This window comes from Arvicanthis niloticus, chromosome 7, assembly GCF_011762505.2.
Source record: "Arvicanthis niloticus isolate mArvNil1 chromosome 7, mArvNil1.pat.X, whole genome shotgun sequence".
In the NCBI taxonomy this organism is placed as follows: domain Eukaryota; kingdom Metazoa; phylum Chordata; class Mammalia; order Rodentia; family Muridae; genus Arvicanthis; species Arvicanthis niloticus.
The window spans coordinates 68058935-68076350 of NC_047664.1; the positions used below are offsets into that span (position 1 = coordinate 68058935).

Below are 17416 nucleotides of genomic sequence, written 5' to 3' on the forward strand. Positions count from 1 at the left end.
AGCAATTGGCTTAAGAGTGAACACAGTAAAAAGAATCACAGGATGCTGGGGGGGCGGGGCTACTAGGAAACATCAAGGGTGAATGCCAAGGCTGGCAGGTAACTCCGTGCAGGGAGACAATGATCCAATCAGCACAGAGTAATAAAATAACTGGGGTGACCATGACAGGCTGCTATGAGGAATGGGAGGGAAGGCCTCACAGGTGCTGCCAGCCTGGCCAAGAAGCTTACCAGGCCCTGGAGAGGAAATGACAGCAGCTGCTGCCTAAGGGATTAGTCAGAGCGCTGAGGAACACCAAGCACTCTCCCATTTCCCCTGCCTGCAAGAGCACCACACAGGCTCTCCTTAATGGAGGGGTTGACTCTGGCCCTATCAGATACATCATAGAATTTCTCTCCACAGAACACTCTAGCCAGCAAGCAGGATGCCAAAATAAGACACCAGAAACTAGATATGGCAGCTGAAAGCGCCTGTAGTCTGGAGATCAGGCTTCCAGGAAGAGCCCCACCCGCAGTGCCCCAAGCCCTCCATCAGCAACTGAGCAGATTGTAAGCACTCAAAGGAAGGGTGGGGTGCTGGTGGGGTGCTAGGCTCTGGTGCTGAAAGTGCTTCCCTGGTTCCTTTGTTTTACTGTAAGACAGTAATGAGCTTTCCAACAGGCTCAGAGCCTGGAGGGAGGGAAGAAGGGATGGAGGGACAGAGGAGGCTGAGGGTAAGAATTAAAGGTGATGAGTGCACTAAACCTTCAACACACATTAAAGACCTGAAAACCCAAGCCACACACATTATAGGGTCAAGGTAGCTGTCACTATGTCCTAGACATCGTTGACGTAATCTGCATATACTATTTCACTAAATCCTTAGGACAACCCTGACAGAAAGGGTTCAGGGACTTGACCCTGCCCTCTGGGACCTGAATTCTATCACTTAAGGTAGGAAGCATCAACTAAGGGTTAAGACCATGCAGCCAAAGTGTGATGAGATGCTTCTTTGTTTTGACTGAAATTCCATCAACTGGAACCAGCAGTGTGGATTACAGAATGCTCTGCTCATCTGTACACGAGGCGACAAACTCAGAATCGCAGCATGATAAACACGCATCCAGAGTGATACCATGACCTTCACCGGCATCACTCTTGATTGAAAAACCAAAACCTTTCTTCTTTCGTCTAAGCCAATGCCTCTCTCAGAAGAGCAGCCTTGCGTCTGAGCCCTGGCAGAGAGGACCCACCTTGCCAAACACTCTCTACTCATGACAGTGTTCTGAACAAGGCCCAGAATACTCAACAAGGCCCAGAGTTAGACAAGCAATCCAGGGGCAAGGGCTGCAAACCTGAGCCTCCGAAATTCCAGCTGCAATTTCTTGCAATTGTGTAAAAAGACCCAAATCCTATCAAAAGGAAAGGGGGGATGGGCTAGAGAGATATGGCTGAGCGGTTAAGAGCACTAACTGATCTTCCAGAGGACTCGGGTTTAATTCCCAGCACCCACATGGCAGTTCACAACTGTCTGTAACTCCAGTTCCTGGGGCTCTGACCTCCTCACTCAGACAAACATGCAGGCAAAACACCAGTGCACATAAAATAAGGATTAATGTTAAAAAAAAATTATTAAAGAAACCTTCAAATGGACAAAATAAATATTATCCAGCTTTATCAGTTATCAACTGGTGGCAATATCTGTTTAAACTGCCTGCCTATTTCAGAAGTAGCTCTGTGTTGGTCAGAGTTCTGTCAGCATAATGACATACCTGAGACAATCAACTTAAAAGGAGACAGTGTAGCTGAGTGTGCTGAGGCACACCTATGATCTAGCACTTAGAAACAGACTTAGGAGTTCAAGGGCAGACTGCCAAACCGAGACTCTCGGGGTGGCCTGAGCTATATCATTAACTAATTAATTAATTAAGGAAGGAAGGAAGAAAGAAAAGGAGGAGAGGGAAAATTAAAATATGTGTTTTGACTGACAATTCTGGAGACTCTGGTTCATGCGTGACTGGCCTCATTACTGGGCCCAGGCAGGTCATCACAGCAGAAGCAATAAGACATAAAACTGCTCACCTGGTGGCCGAGAGCCAAAACAATGCAAGAAGAACACTGGGTCCTAATCCCCCATCACCTAAATGCCTGTCTGCACAAGGCTCATTTCTTATGTTTTGCACTCGGTGAGTACCATTACCTGGAGACCAAGCCTTGAGCACACAGGCATACACTTAGTAACTGTTTCAGAAAGGATTCTATGCAGCATCACCACACTGGCACTGACCCACCTGATTGATGCTAACACTTCCTCATCCATCTCTTACTGAGTTCTTATTTCCCCTGTTTGCTGAGCTCTCTAGGTCTTTAGTTACCTCCTGGTCTCATGCTCATTTTCCTAACTTTCTCTTTCCTTCTAACAATGTATTCGCTAATATCAGGGTCAACCACCTTGTGGGATTTTTCCCAGTCTAGATATTGCTGAATTTTCTGTGATCTCCCCACAAAACCCCATGCTACACAAAGGAAGCACCTCATCACCTCCTCTTTCTCTTACTCCACACACATGCACACACACTCCTCCAAAGAATAAATGATTCCACCAAACTGTTGATTTAACTCAGTGACTATCCACTGAACACCACTAAGAGCCAGGTTCATGTCCCAAGGCAAATAAGGCCCAATCCAATGAAGACGATTCTAGCACAACAGACGAGAACTCTCTGAGAAGGTCCTCAAAGCTAGACTTTGACAATGATAACTTGAGTCCACGAGTGTCATACGGCATAAAGGATAACTCACACAACGTTAAGGACAGAATGGCTCTAGCATATTTCAAATTGACAGCAGTGTCTCTAGGTAAAAGGATTCTGTGAGTTTTAAGAGCACGGTCGGGAAGGACTGAAGATGCCCCAAGGGATGGGGAACCATCACACATCTTAGCAACACTAGATCTGCACGGCAGCCTTGGAAGCAGCTGAAAATGGACTCACGGTAGGGAATCCAGTTTCGATTACAATGACCTGTCTAACTGGCCCCTGAGCTAAGACACTGAGAAAGGACAAAGGGAGCAGGAAGTGACATGGTGTCAACTGCATACCAGAAGCCAGAAGGGGAGTAAAGACACTGATTTTTTAGCCATGTGGGAAAAAAGCAATGATTTTTCTTAAGAAAAGATCAGTTGTTGCTATAGTGCTGGCTGTGGTTTGACCATGTCTCCAATGTCCATGGTGGGAAGTTCACCCCAGCGCAACAGTGCTGCTAGGTGAGGATTTTCTTGAGCCTTTGCATACTTTGGATGTGGGAGTTTAAGAAAAGCATGCTTCCACTTTAATGGAAAAATTTCAAGCCTGAAAATTTGAGACCAGCAGGACGCCCCCAAACTTCAAATACTACACTTCCAGCCCTTCATATTAAATTGACAACAGACATAAACACTCGTTAGTGTTTCAAAGAGGGAATGTGGAGGAAGGAAATCGGTTATAAAGAAAGGTTAGCTTTTCATCTTGTATGGAGAGGTGGTGAGCAGTTTGCAGGGCCATCTCCACTTCTGTATTCAGGAGATATGTGAGGTTTGCCTACACATTATGATCAGGACCACAAATTGCTAAGAAGCTGACGTAGAACACAAATCAGCCTCCTTTAACTGAGAGAAGACTGCCTGAAACCTGCCTTTTTTTCTAATTAAGAGACCACTCCTGCCTCTCTTCCTACCAGACAGCACAAACCCAAGTGCCTACAGGTACTTTCTGGAATAAGTATCTTAGAAAAACTCAAACAAAAGAAAACCTCTACAGAGGTCACATACCTGAGAAAGTGGAACAGTGTCTCATTCTGCCTTAAATGTTAGCTTTGAAGTAGCTAAAATGGCTGTTTTATTCTCAGGATTTTAAATCTGACAGGACAGTAGCTTTAACACACATACAAACAAAATTCCACGTTTGAAGAACCAGCAAAAGGCTGTACTGTTAGAAGCTGACTCTTAACCTAAGAACATCCCCAAATGGTCTCTTATAGCACGCATGTCTTAGAAGGCAGTTGCCTCCCTACATATCAAAGCAAACAGAATGTCCACCTTATGGTAATAATTCTGGATTTTCCTTCCCTCTTTAACTTTTATTTTATGCAGGATTTTAAGCGTTCTTTTCTTCTCTGTCTCATTTACAGAACATTTCACCAGGGGTGTGATAAACCACTTTCGTATTTCAATCTCATTTTTCCTTGTCTGTTTAAGACTTCTACAGGACACTCACGTAGAGTAGATAATCTGAGACCCCAGAATTTAAGTATCTCCCATCTCTTGCTATTTACAGCTATATAATGTGGGGCAAACCACTTACCTGGTTCCCCACTAAACACTTGGGTCCTGTCTTAGTTTGGATTTCATTGCTGTGAAGACACCATTACCAAGGCAACTCTTATAAAGGACAACACTTAACTTGGGCTGGCTTCGTTTCAGAGGTTCAGAAGCATTTACAGGACTGTGATCAAACTATTTTACATCTGTTAAACTCAGTAGTCGTAAACATTAGGCTTATACGATGATGGCCTCTTATTCACATGGAATATACTCTAAACCCTTTAGTGGATGTTTGAAATAATGGGTAAAGAAATGGTTCCTATTAATAATTCTTTATACTAAGTTGTTTCTTATAAATGGATTACTAAAATGAAGTTTACCCTTTTGACTGCTTCGAATGTACTTTGCTGGCATGTCTATGGGGCAAGCATCATTCCTCCTCCATCCCTGGGGTGATTAGTAAGTAAAATAAGGACTACCTGAACACAACGATAGCGACAACAGTCAGTGTGGAAACCAAGAAGGCTGTCTAGTGACTGATGTGTGGGCAGCACGTACATTGTGGACACGTTGGACAGAGGACGACTCACAGCAAATGCATAGCATGTGCAGTGTGGACACGTTACATGACGTCCAGCAAGTGGGTAGTACATACAGGGGTACACATGCTAGATGGAGCTGACTTCTGGCAAGCAGGTCGTATTATACAGGGTACACATGCTAGACGGGAGAATCCAAGTCCAGCCAAACCGAATGGGGCTTTATAGGCTTCATTTTCCTACTCATGTCAGTACATACTTACTTTAAACCTTGTAAAACTTTTATTTCTAGAATTTTCCATTTAATACTTCATGGCATGGTTGACCATAGGTGAGTGAGACATTAGAAACTAGAACCAAAAATGGTGGTAGTGTTCTGTATGTTTTTTTTCTTTTGTTTTGCTAGTAATCCTTTGTTGCTGTACAAGATGAGTGATATACATTGGCTTTGCTTTCTTTTGCAATGAGTCTCACTGTGTATTCCAGGCTAACCTAAAATTCCATTTTCCTGCCTCTTCTAGACTGTTGGGTAGGCCTGTTCCACCACCATATTCAGATAACTTAGTATCATGGGGAAAAAAAAAAAAATTCTCCCAGGCTGAAAAACCCTGGCCTGAAAGTTTAGAGAAATCAAAGCACAGCCTTGATCAAACCCAAAGCCAAATCTCTGACTGCCCTACTTTTGTGTTCTCAAAACTATGGTGAGAACAGCTCAGTGGTTAAAGTCCTGCCAGACAAGCATGAGGATCCCCAGAACTCACATAAACACGAGGTGGGCATGGCGTCTACTGGAACACATCCCAAGAACGGAGTCCTGCGCTCGAGGGGAATTCTGTCTGAGTGCTTATGAGAAAACTCCAAGAAAACAAGACAAGAGTCTATGACCTCAGTTTCTTCAAAAGCATGGAACTGTTCTTGGAATATGCTTCGGTGGTCTTCCCGGGTGTAGCAGACAGGAGTGGGATTACCTCAGCTGTTGTTTTTCATGCGCCTCTACAGAAAAACATGTTCTTGCCATATGTGGCTTACCTTGTGATTGAACACCTGACTCGTGATTCTTCTTAACACTTAGAGGACAAATTGACTGATGCTTTGAATAAATTGGCTATTGCATAACGCTTTAGTCCCCCCACCCCCCTCAGTTTTAGGTCCTGCTTTCCATCAACCAGAGCAGAAACACTACACACCTTAATTCTAGCCTTTGAAGATGAAGAGAAGGGATCACAGCCTAGGCAAATCCACAATATCTTGTGTTTGATTGAGAGGCCCTGCCTCAATTAATGAGGTGGAAGAACTATCAAAGATGAGTCATGACATCAATCTTGGGCCACTACATGCACGCACACCCACATGTGTGTCCATATACATGCAAACACACATACACAGACACACAAACACACAAAAAATTAAAATAATTAACATTTAAAAATTTATTTGAGGGGGTGATATTTGTGTTCATTGGTGCACACGTGCTACAGTTCAATGGTACACATTGCTACAGTGACTATGTTGAGATCAGAGGACAGTATCAAGGAGCCTGATCTCTCTTCTAGATATGTGGTTTCCAAGGGTGGAACTCAGATCATAAAGCTGGGCACCAGGCATCTTTATGCACTGAACCATCTCACCAGCCACCATTTCTCTCCTCTTTAGATAGGCTAGCCAATAGTACCCTTTGATGCTTACACCTAGTATACCTGATTTTTCTGTCATCTCAAATCAAGATGGAGGGATGATCCCACAGTGGAAAGGACCACAGGATTCCAAGCAAAGAATCGCCACAGGAAGTGAAAGAAGAAAAAAAAAAAAAACCCATTTAAAGCCACATAATCAGATAACAGCTTTTCACAGCCCTCAATTAAATGGCCACCTTGAAGGATTTCCTTCCTCTCCATGGCACACACAGGCACACACAGTATTGTTTCACCATCTCAATGACTGCCAATCTGTAGCCAAATGAATTTATCTACAAGCAGATATCACATGGAGGGGAGTTATTGCATTTTCCTAAATTGTTCTCAAAGCTTTACATACTGGCACTTCCCAAACGGAGAACTAGACAAATGACAGCTTAGGGGTGGGAAAGAAACAAGTTCTTTCAAAACAACAGCTTGGATAAGGAGCAAGCTTTCTCCAAGGCACCTCCACTTAACAGTTCCCAAAGCTTCTGGCAACCTCTGGCTGCCGCTGTATTTGTGCTAGAATTTTGCAGATTTCTTTTCATACACAAGGTGAATCTGAGAAAAGAATAGGAAGGAAGAAAATCTGTCTTTAAAAACAAATCGCTTCAGAACCATTGTAGAACCCAGTGTTGTTACACAACCTGTGATCCCAGTGCTTGGGAGGCTGAGGCTAGCCTGGACTATACAGTGAAACCCTATCACTCCCTCTATAAAAAAGGAGGGAGACCATGAGGTCACTACCAAAACCTCAAGCAGATGCTCAACAAAGCAATGTTGCTCTTAAGAAGCATGTGGTCTTCAGAAGTGTCAAGGTGAAAGTACCAATAGAGGTCTCATTCTGTATGACAGGAGACTAAGAGGACAACTAAAAATTATTATTAGCATAATAATAACTATTATTAACTAACTATTAATTCAACAGTTGATCCTAGACAAGATCTTAGCCTAGAAAAACATCACTAATAATACAATGAATGCCAAAATTTCAATAAGGTTTACAGATGATAGTATTAAATCAAGGTTAGTTTTCTGATTTTAATTAATTAAATCATGTGATAGAAGAATTAAGATTTAGGAAATCTGGGTTGAGAATACAGAATTCTTTGTATTATTTCTGCTGTTTCTTTGGAGGCTTGAAATTCTTGCAAAATGAAAAGTTAAAAGTTTTTGAAACAGGAACAGGATAAAACAGGACAGTTAGGAAGGAGACCCAAATAGCTAATTCATGAGGCTGTAACTAAGGTTGATGGCAACCGCTCACCTGCATCCCCATCCCTTTTGGCAGGTCTGAAGAGACAGCCCATCTGACCCATCTGAAGATGCAGCCAAAGCGATGTAGCAAGGCCTCACTTAGCTTCCTGTGTAGCTCTGCCTCAAGAACTCCTGTCTATGCCCCTTGTCAGCTCTAGTCTCTGCGAGACATTAGCCATCTGGCCTTCTAGTTTACACAAGTCTCTTGGGACTGAAGTTAACAAGAACCTGTCCCCCAGAGTCCGATCATTATGCAGGCTAGCTGAGAAAAACACTGAAGTTTCCAAGCTATCAAAGCTCAGAGCCAGATCCTGGCCTGTGGTAAAGAGGCTGTGTGCCCAATATACCCTATCATAGACCATTCTACAAGACTGGAACATTTCAGTTTCTTGCAAACACAGCTGACTGCTCTGACCAAACAAAGTGAAGCCTTGTAATAAGGCAATCTCCCTGGAAATCATGGAGGGCACTGAGGCAAACTCTGAGTCTTGCTGAACAAATATGATGACAGAAGACATAATAAGGGCTAAGAGGCAAAAGTAGAAGTTGGACAGGCGGCAAATGTTTGCTGGGGTTGGGGTTGGGAGGTTCTTCAGTGTAGTAACCATGTTCCTGCAAACAAACCTCTTACCCATCCATGTTCTTGTACTGAGCCCTAATAAACTTATTGAATTAAAAAAAAAATCCACATGTCCTAATTTCAATTCCACGACAAAATACCTTGATAAAAAGCAACTTAGGGAAAGACTTAGCAGTACAGGCCTTTAGTCTCGGCACCTGAGAGGCAGAGGCAGGTGGATCTCTGAGTTGGAGGCCAGCCTGGTCTACATAGTCAGTTCCTGGACAGCCAGGACTATACAGAGAGACCCTGTCTCCATAACAAAGGCAACATAGGGCACAAAGAGTATATACTTAAGCTCACAATTCCAGTTCACTGTCCATCCTTGCAGGGAAGTCAAGCCACTGAGAATTGTGAAGCAGCCAGTCACATCCACACTCAAGGAACTGCTCACCTCACTTTCTCTCATCTATTCTGTATTCGCAGCCATTTTCACCCTAGGTCTTTCCAAATCAGCTAATATAAACAAGACAATTCCCCACAGACGTGCCTGCGTGCCAATCCAATCTAGACCACCCTTCACTGGGACTCTCTTCCCAGGTGACTCTAGACCGTGTCAAGTTGACAGTTAAAACTAATGAACATGACATCAGGGAAACACAAATCAAAACTACTTTGGGATTTTATTTTGCAACCTTCAGAATTGCTGAAGACAGCGCCTACATAACTCACTGAACATGAGTAAGTCCAGCTGGTACCTATGTAGAGCATCCACCTCAACATGCTAGCGTCTTTGGTACAGGAAGGTTCTCTGCACACTACCAAAGGAGAAAGGTAAACACCAACCCAGCCACAAATCCACTGATCTATGATGGTGTCCTGCCTGCAAGGATATGCCAGGACAATGGTGACACAAAGCGTGGGAGATAGCAATATCTGATTTGACTTAAGGCCGACTCCACAGATGGAACCCATATCCGGCACTGCTTGAGTGACCAAGAACCTGAGACTAAATAGCTTAAGGACCTAGAGTAAAACCAAATAGCAATGTTCTTTAAAAATAAATAAATAAATAAATAAATAAATAAATAAATAATTGTATGTAACAATAAAATGACTCCTGACAACATTCTGCTATCCTCATAAACCAGGGTCTTGTTCAGCCATCATCAGAGAAGCTTCTTCCTGCAGCAGATGGGAACAAACACAGAGCTCCACAGCCAGACATGATTCAGAAAGTGAGAAAACTTGGACTACTCACCCCTAAAAGGGATGTCACCATCAAATCCTTCCTTTGAGGGATTACAGAACCCTGAGGAAGAGAAGACCGAAAAAATGTAAGAGCCAGAAGGGATGGAGGACACCAAGAAAACAAGACCCTCTAAGTCAACAAGATTGACACATGTATGAACTCAAGAAACTGAGGCAGCATGTGTAGGGACTGCACAGGTCTGCACCAGATGGGGTCCTAGAGCTGAAAGTAGAAGACAAATGTCTCAATCCCTAACCCAAAAGAAATCTCCAACTGATAACCCCTTGCAAATGAAATTTTAATTTCCTCCAAGGGAGTCTTGCTGTCAAAACAAACTATTCTTACGCTAAGGCTGAATGCCCATACGTGCTCAGATATTTGAATGTTTGTTTCCCAGTTTGGGGAGGATTGGGTGGGACATTGAAACACATCAGCCTGTGGTGACCATTCTCTTTTAAACCACCGCACCAATGTGTTTGACACAGACATTTCTGAGATAGGATAACATTCAGTCTTTGGCATGAGTATTACTGACCTCCTGTGCAAGACTACCATGGAAAAGAGAAACAAGTGGGGCAGAAAGAGGATGGATGGATGGATAGATAGATAGATAGATAGATAGATAGATAGATAGACAGACAGACAGACAGGCAGATAGATAGATTTAAATGTTCAGTTTGACCATAAAAAGAGCTTGAACAAGGGTAACTTCACAGCCAAAACCCAACATGGAGGTGGAGAACAAGAAGGAGCAGCAGGATTAGGAGGAGGCAGCAACACTAAAAGAAATAGCCCCCCCCCAACTAAGTGAATAGAGAGGTACCTGAGGGCAAGAGCCCACCCACCAAAAACCCAACACCAACATGTGGAATCACAAATTCATTTGAGAAAAAAAAAAAAGCTTAAGCTTAGAGTGCAAAAGGAACCTGCGGGATGCCCAAGGCCTGCAGCTTTGGCTGGATCAAAGACTCCCAGATAGGGTTAGGCACCAAGGAAGGCAGAGCTGCTGAGGTACATCAAAAGCACTTCCCCAGCTGTGCTGGGGATCCACCACCCCGCTGCTTCTTTCACCTGAGAGAAGAGAAAGGCAGCTTGGCAAAAGATGCCAAGCTGTCATTTTCTCAATGACACTTTTTGACTATCAAGCGAGCTCATTTTAGGATACATATTGAAAATCCTCAAATTGCAAGGTGTAATGCTTCTCAGATGAACGGCGCTGCTCCTTTTCACAGAGAGAAATCTACACTCATCATAACATCTTCACTGAGTTCTGCTGCCTGAATTTACAGTCCCTCTTTCAAAATTGTGGTGATTACCACTCCAAGGACATTCTGTCCTTTGCTGAAATCATCAGACACTCTGCTAACTGTCATGAGCAACCATTTCAACTGTAGCTGGAACTTCATTTGCCAACCTGAGGAACTTAAAGTGCTTACATCTATAAACTAATAAAGCAAGACAAACTATCACTAGCCCACATTGTCCTTGCTCCTAGGGCTATTTTTAAACTGGTAGTTAAAAGATTGGGTCTGATTTATATTTTAAAAGTAGAAGTTAGTTTAAAATGAGAAAGATTTGGGTCTGATTTATTTTTTCAAAGTAAAAGTTAGTTTAAAATGAAAGACTACAATGCCCCAATTGTTCCTGGGTTGGCTTCTTTCTTTCTTTCTTTCTTTCTTTCTTTCTTTCTTTCTTTCTTTTTTCTTTCTTTCTTTCTTTCTTCCTTTCTTCCTTTCTTCCTTTCTTCCTTTCTTTTCTTTCTTTCTTTGTTTTGTTTGTTTTTTTCTTTTTTTCAGAGTATGTTTAGCTGTCAAAAGTAGAATCCATCTGGGGCCAGGGGGAAAGGAAGGGATCAAATGCTGAACTGTCTCAGGAAATAACCAGACAGATTCCTACTGCCCAGAGAATAGATGGAAAAGTCCAAAGCTCTTTCCATTCGTTAGCCAAAAGGGGAAAAAAAAAAAAAAAAAAAAAAAAAAAAAAAAAAAGGCACTGTAAGAGTAAGAAAATATCTCCAATGAAATGGCCACATCCCAGTTGGCAGCTATCTACAGAACCCAGTTGGGCAGCAGAGATGGAGAGAGGCACACTTCTTATGCTCACGACCTTAGAATAGAATGGCACATGAAGCAAGCATGCCAGAGAGTGAGTGAGGGTCCTAATCTTTATTAAGTCATGCATGAATCTTCTGGGGAGTCAGTGGCTTCCCTCAAAACAGAAGATGTCTGAGCCAATCTCTGCCTAGTCCCGCTGCCATGTTAGCCAGCGCTACCGAGAAACACTTGCTACAAAGAAACAATGACGATTCAATGATGTTCCAACAACTCACTGGCTCCTGCTGAGCCTCCTCTGAGCACAGGGTCATTGTACCTGGGGCCACAGATGGGAGCCAGTCTTCTAACTGTTACCAGTTGAAGCATTTAAAAGTGTCCGCAGTCATCAGGCAGAAATGTCCCTCTAGTCCCTGCACAGCAGACTCAAACTGCCCTTGCAAGTGAGTGCCCAGGAGACAAATCATTACCTAGACAAGCTCTGAAGAAACAAGTGACCACGTGAGAGCCTCGGGCAAGTCTGTCAATCATGTTGTAAGAGATTAAAAGTTAGTTTGTCAACTGTAAACTAAAAGTATTAAAACTGGAAATCTATTTTTTTTTTTTTTAGAGGAAAGATCCTCTAAACATAACTATGATTGTCTAGGATAATCTACTGAAACTGGCTCCTAAGGGGGTCTGGAATCTATACTTTTAGCACTTCCTTTTGGAGAAGATTTTTTTTTTAACATCCTAAGGTAAAATTGCTTCAAAATGTCATTTCATGTTGATTGCAACAGATGTCCTTTTCATTCTCAGTACCCTTTGTGCGTTCTCTACAGTGAACACTATTAAATCGAAACTTCAAACAGCCCGTGTGTATACTGCACTCAGCCCGGAGATGGGCTCCCAACTATTGTAGCCTCTAGCAGTCAGGCTTAATGAGCAAGAAGTAATCCAGCTCACAAGAAAAATGCCATTGGTAGTATGGCGTGTGTTTCAAGTACGCATAAAGGCATCCAACGGGGATAATCAGTGCTCGGTATAACATTTTATTTAGTTATAATGGAAATTTAAAATTTAACAAGTGTAATAGTGATTTTATGACTGCACACTTTTAATGAACATGAACAAATTCTATCTCTCTGCATTATATTATGCTGCTTTTCATGAAAGTTTTTAATGAAACATAATTTTATTTGTTGTCTCTGAAATTAACTTTAAGATTGGGATTTCATTTTGTGTACTTTTTGTTTGGTTTTTCTTATAAAAAAAATATGTGTTCATGACAGACTGGAAATCAGGAAGATCCACACGTGGGTTCAGAAGCAGAGATGTGCTCCTGGAAGCAGAGATGTGCTCCTGGAAGCAGAGATGTGCTCCTGGAAGCAGAGATGTGCTCCTGGAAGCAGAGATGTGCTCCGAGCAATATATCTGTCTCCTTCCCTAGGGTCAGGTGTACTCAGACCTAAGGTATGTATGTCTCTTGTCTCATAATTTAATTGTATATCAGCACAGTTCATTTTAGATAAAGACACAAAACGTTAGTTCAGGAAAATTAATGTTTCTATGGGAATAGAGTTGAACACTTGAACAATTTGGAACAACACAATGAAACTGAACCATGGATATAACTGCCATTGTATTCAGTGTGAGGCAGAACTTAAAAAAAAAAAAAAAAAGAGGGAAAGAAAGAAAGAAATCTAGGATTTTTCCATCAAGATACTACACAGGTATCTTAGGGCTCTTTTTCTATTGTTCTAGGAGTCAAAGTAGGACTTTTTGTCCTTTGTCCAATGGGCATCCTACCATTGACATACATCATCACTCCTTTTTACTTATAAATATATTGAGACAGGGTCCTTGAATTGGCTATATAGCCCAGGCCTCTGCTTTAGCATCACAAGGAACAGGGATTATTTACATTCACATGGTACTCTGAAAAACCCAAACTGCAAGTTAGCAGACTTCACTTTCTCTTTGTTGTAGTTTGTGCAAAAATCAATACAGAAACCTCCTGTCATACCTGGGCCTTATCTCAGAAATCAGCAGAAGAGATATGAATGTAATATTTTAAAATATATATACTTATTGTTTGTATGAGTGTTTGACTGCATGCATCAATGTACAGCACACGCATAAGGCATCTGCAGAGGCCAGAAGAGGGCATCAGGCTGCCTGGAACCGGAGCTACAGATGGTCGTGGGTGCTCTTCGCCAAGAGCAGCAAGTGCTCTTAACAGCTGAGCCATCTCTCCAGCCCCAAATGCAACATTTTTTACATATCTCCACTTTGAATAAGTGATCAGCTGCTTGTCCTGACAATCCCAGACAAAAGAACTCATATTGTAAATACAAAATTCTATATAGAATATTCAAGAGATTCTGGCTCCCTAGCTCGCAAACTGAGACATAAATGGTTAGGTGATTAAGACAAAGGCAAAATACAATGTCCGGGGGGAGTCACAGCAATCAAGGAAGCATAAGGAGTCCAAAAAAGAGATCTTAACCAAATAAAGACAATTGTTTTCTTTGGGAAATTGCAAGCTGGTGTCTCCTTCTTAGTAACAGTCTGTCCATGGCCCTCTGCTGTGGAGAATGTACGTGTTAGCAGTTAACAGCATTAAACAAACTAAAGTCAAGTCCTCAAGGGGGTGAACTCAGCTACAACACAGAAAAACAGCATTTTCCAGGCAAAGCCCAAAGGTTCAAAAACAAAAGTGTACTTGAAAAGTAATATACAAAATGCCCCACAGAGCTTTATCGCGGCTACTAAAAAACTGTCAGTGGAATCCTGAACCATAAACCAAACTGACCCAAAGTCATGGTTCAGCCTCGGTCTGAATTTACTTTTTTGTAGACTATCTATACTGGCTTATAGTTTAGGATTAACATTTTAATTTAGTCTTAAGAAAAATAAGTCTAACGGGAAGTGTGACAAGAGACATTAATTAACTCATGACGGCTCATTTCCTAAAACATTCTGAACTGACCAAAACCAAAGAAAAACAATGTAACCGTTTTCCCTGTCAATTATACTGCACCTATGCAAATAGAATGAAAAGAATACACACACACACACACACACACACACACACACACCTTCCCTTCTCTAATCACTGCACCTCCCCACCCCACTCCCACCCACTCTCCTGCACACTTGAAGTAACTAGCTGCAAAGGTCTGAACAGATGGTACAGACACTGGGCGGATGCTCTGGAGCTGCTATCTATCCTGGCTCTGACTCTGCCTGAGGAAGGATGGAAAGACAGAGAAATTAGAGAGGCCCAGGAGGAGAAGGGAGTCCCTCATCCGAGAGTCTGAGAAAAGACTCTTGCCAGCTGAAAAGCAAGAATTCCAGCACAGCTAACATTCTCTGCCATCAGGGTACTACAGAGAGTTAATATTGCTCTCATATAGAACTATTCTATGTTAAATGAAGATCTAGGCCTAAAGTCTGGATGTATAAGTCCTTGCATAGGGTCTCATTTCTTTCCTCTTGAGGATCTCAAAACTGCTTTCCATAAAGCTATCTACTTCCCTGATTCCCTGTGGACCAGACTTTTCTTTATCAGTTACCAGTTAACAGCATTAAATAAATTAAAGCAGAGGCCTCAGGGGATGAACTCAGCTACAGCTGAGAGATAACATCATCTGTCCAGGCAGAGCCCAAAGGTCAAAAATAATCCTGTCAGATGCCAACCTCAGAACCACCCATCGACAAGACAGTAACTGCAAATGCCACCAAAGTCATCTAAAAAAGAGCTGTCACAGTCTTTGAGTCACAGGACGTTGAGAAGCCCACACCCAGGCTCCTGGGTCTGTGTGACTCTTAATTCTTATGCAGTATCTTTAATAAAATCTCTACCTCTGCTTCATAAATTGGTTAGTTCTGAAATTCTTCTCAGCGTCAGAGCCACAAGTCCTGGTTTGGCCTCAGTCAATTCCCTAAAACTTTCTAAGAGAACTCCTTGGGCTTCTTGGAGGTGTCATGAGGAAGCTGTGCCTCCTTTACCTGTACCCATGAAAATCATTAGTACCAGGGCCTCACGGAAGGGACTCACTTCCTTTTGAAGCCACTAATATGAAATCAAGAAGTCAGTGTAGGCACACATCACAGGGGCCAGCCACTAGACAAGACCCCTGCCCTAGATCAGACTCCCAGCAGACACTGAAGCTTTGCAGGCAGTTGGAGATGGCTGCAGGGCAATCATGAGGTCTAGCCTGTGAGCCAAACACCTCCTGACACCGCTGAGGGTTATCCTAGTTACAAAAGCCAGAGAAACAGAGAGAGCCACGTAGCCCATCAGTAACAAAAAGGACCTTCACTACAAAATCCTTATGTCTTAAAATGGCTCAGTGAGGAACACTCACTAAATCTATGTTTCTGGGTTCAGTCCCAGCCGCATACCATGGGAAGTTTCTGTTTCCTCATCTACAAAATAAGGGTAATGGGGTGTCAGTCCCGTGGGATTCTGTGCATGCATGACACAGTGAGCATGTCTCTGGAGCACAAAAGAGCCTTACATAGAGAAGTATTTGCTGAAATGGATGTTCCCTAATATTCTAAATAAAACCCATGTAAGTATTGAGACTCTCAAAAAGTCATAAAAATGTCAACATTGAACAATGAAACACTAACAAATTGAACAATTCCCCCCAAAACCAAAATGTATAAATATGAATTCTGCTACATTTCTTTATTTATAATTTTTAGATTCAAAAGTCTTCAAACAGTAAAGTCCATACAAACATTCCAAAGTCTAAAAATCTCAAAACTCTGAAACACTTCCACTCCATAGCATTTCAGATAATGAACACTGAATGCATAAAACATTTAAAGTCTAAGGCCTTTTTTTAATAACTATGAGAATAACTTCATTTACCTCTTTTCCCAGACTCTAATCCTCCATCCATCTATCCTGATAGTCTCCCTAAAGTGATTTGTGTTGAAGTCACTCCCTAGAAAACACATGGGGGTTTCCAGGAAAAACTTCAAAACCCACAGCTGAGCTCACACACACACACACACACACACACACACACACACACTACAGTGAGCCTCCCGGCCTTGTTCCTCACAAGGTACTTAGGAAAGCTTACATTTCTACAACAGAGTGATTACTAGATACTATCTTTCTCATCCACTAGAATGACAGCCAGGAGCTGTGGTTGTATTTTACCTGACAGTATTACCACCTATCACAGAGGGCAGCCCACTGCATGAGGGCTTCATCTGTCACATCTCACACAACACCTCAAGATGAGCTTCCCAATAAAGCCTGGGGGAAAGGCGGGGCACACAAGAAAAACCGACGCCCTGAAGTTAAGTTCACTGAGTCACCCAAAGTCATATTCTCAGGAAGTGGCAAGGAACCAAGTGTGTTAACTCCTAGTCTGGGGTTCCTTCCAGAACTTCCTGATGCCAAAGTTAAATCCAATACAATATTTAGGCCTCCACCTTGCTTTGTTACCGTTTAGCCTCTGTAGCTTTCACTCTACCCTTCTACCACCTACAACTCCCCCTCCTCCAACCTCCTTTTCCAGTTTTCATTTATGAGACAAATTTTCATTTATGAGACAAATATTAAGGACTGTAACTGACAAGAAACCCTCCTCCTTCCTCTGGGGATGCAGCCATCTGGGGGCTTCATGTATATCCACTTACTTATATACAAACTTAAATGGAATACAGATTTATATGCCATCAATTTATATACCATCATTAAGAAATACAACATCCATAGACACAAGTATCTCGAGACCTACTCTGCCAAAACATTCTTCCATCCATCATGGCCATTAAATGGTTAACAGTCCTTCTTG

At 42.3% G+C, this 17416-nt stretch overlaps 1 protein-coding gene and 1 long non-coding RNA gene across 16 annotated transcripts in view; one reads left to right on the forward strand and one right to left on the reverse strand.

The window, feature by feature from the left end:
• The window catches only part of Apbb2 (amyloid beta precursor protein binding family B member 2), a 333238-nt gene that overhangs the window by 277843 nt on the left and 37979 nt on the right, over positions 1 to 17416 (reverse strand). For 7 of the 14 annotated variants that reach the window (XM_034509340.2, XM_034509337.2, XM_034509332.2 and 4 more), the window contains exon 2: positions 9571 to 9621. The exons of 5 other annotated variants lie outside the window; for them this stretch is intronic. The gene's annotated coding sequence lies outside the window, so the exon portion shown is untranslated. Of the gene's footprint in view, positions 1 to 9570; positions 9622 to 10487; positions 10672 to 17416 lie in introns of all 14 variants that reach the window. 2 more of the 14 variants (XM_076938576.1, XM_076938575.1) reach the window with 2 other exon arrangements.
• LOC143443122 (uncharacterized) overlaps positions 1 to 17416 on the forward strand; it is a 39198-nt gene that overhangs the window by 6181 nt on the left and 15601 nt on the right. The window contains exons 2-3 of one of the 2 annotated variants that reach the window (XR_013111871.1): positions 12884 to 13064; positions 13723 to 14094. This is a non-coding gene — a long non-coding RNA (uncharacterized LOC143443122). Of the gene's footprint in view, positions 1 to 12883; positions 13065 to 13722; positions 14095 to 17416 lie in introns of those variants that run through there. The other variant, XR_013111872.1, reaches the window with a different exon arrangement.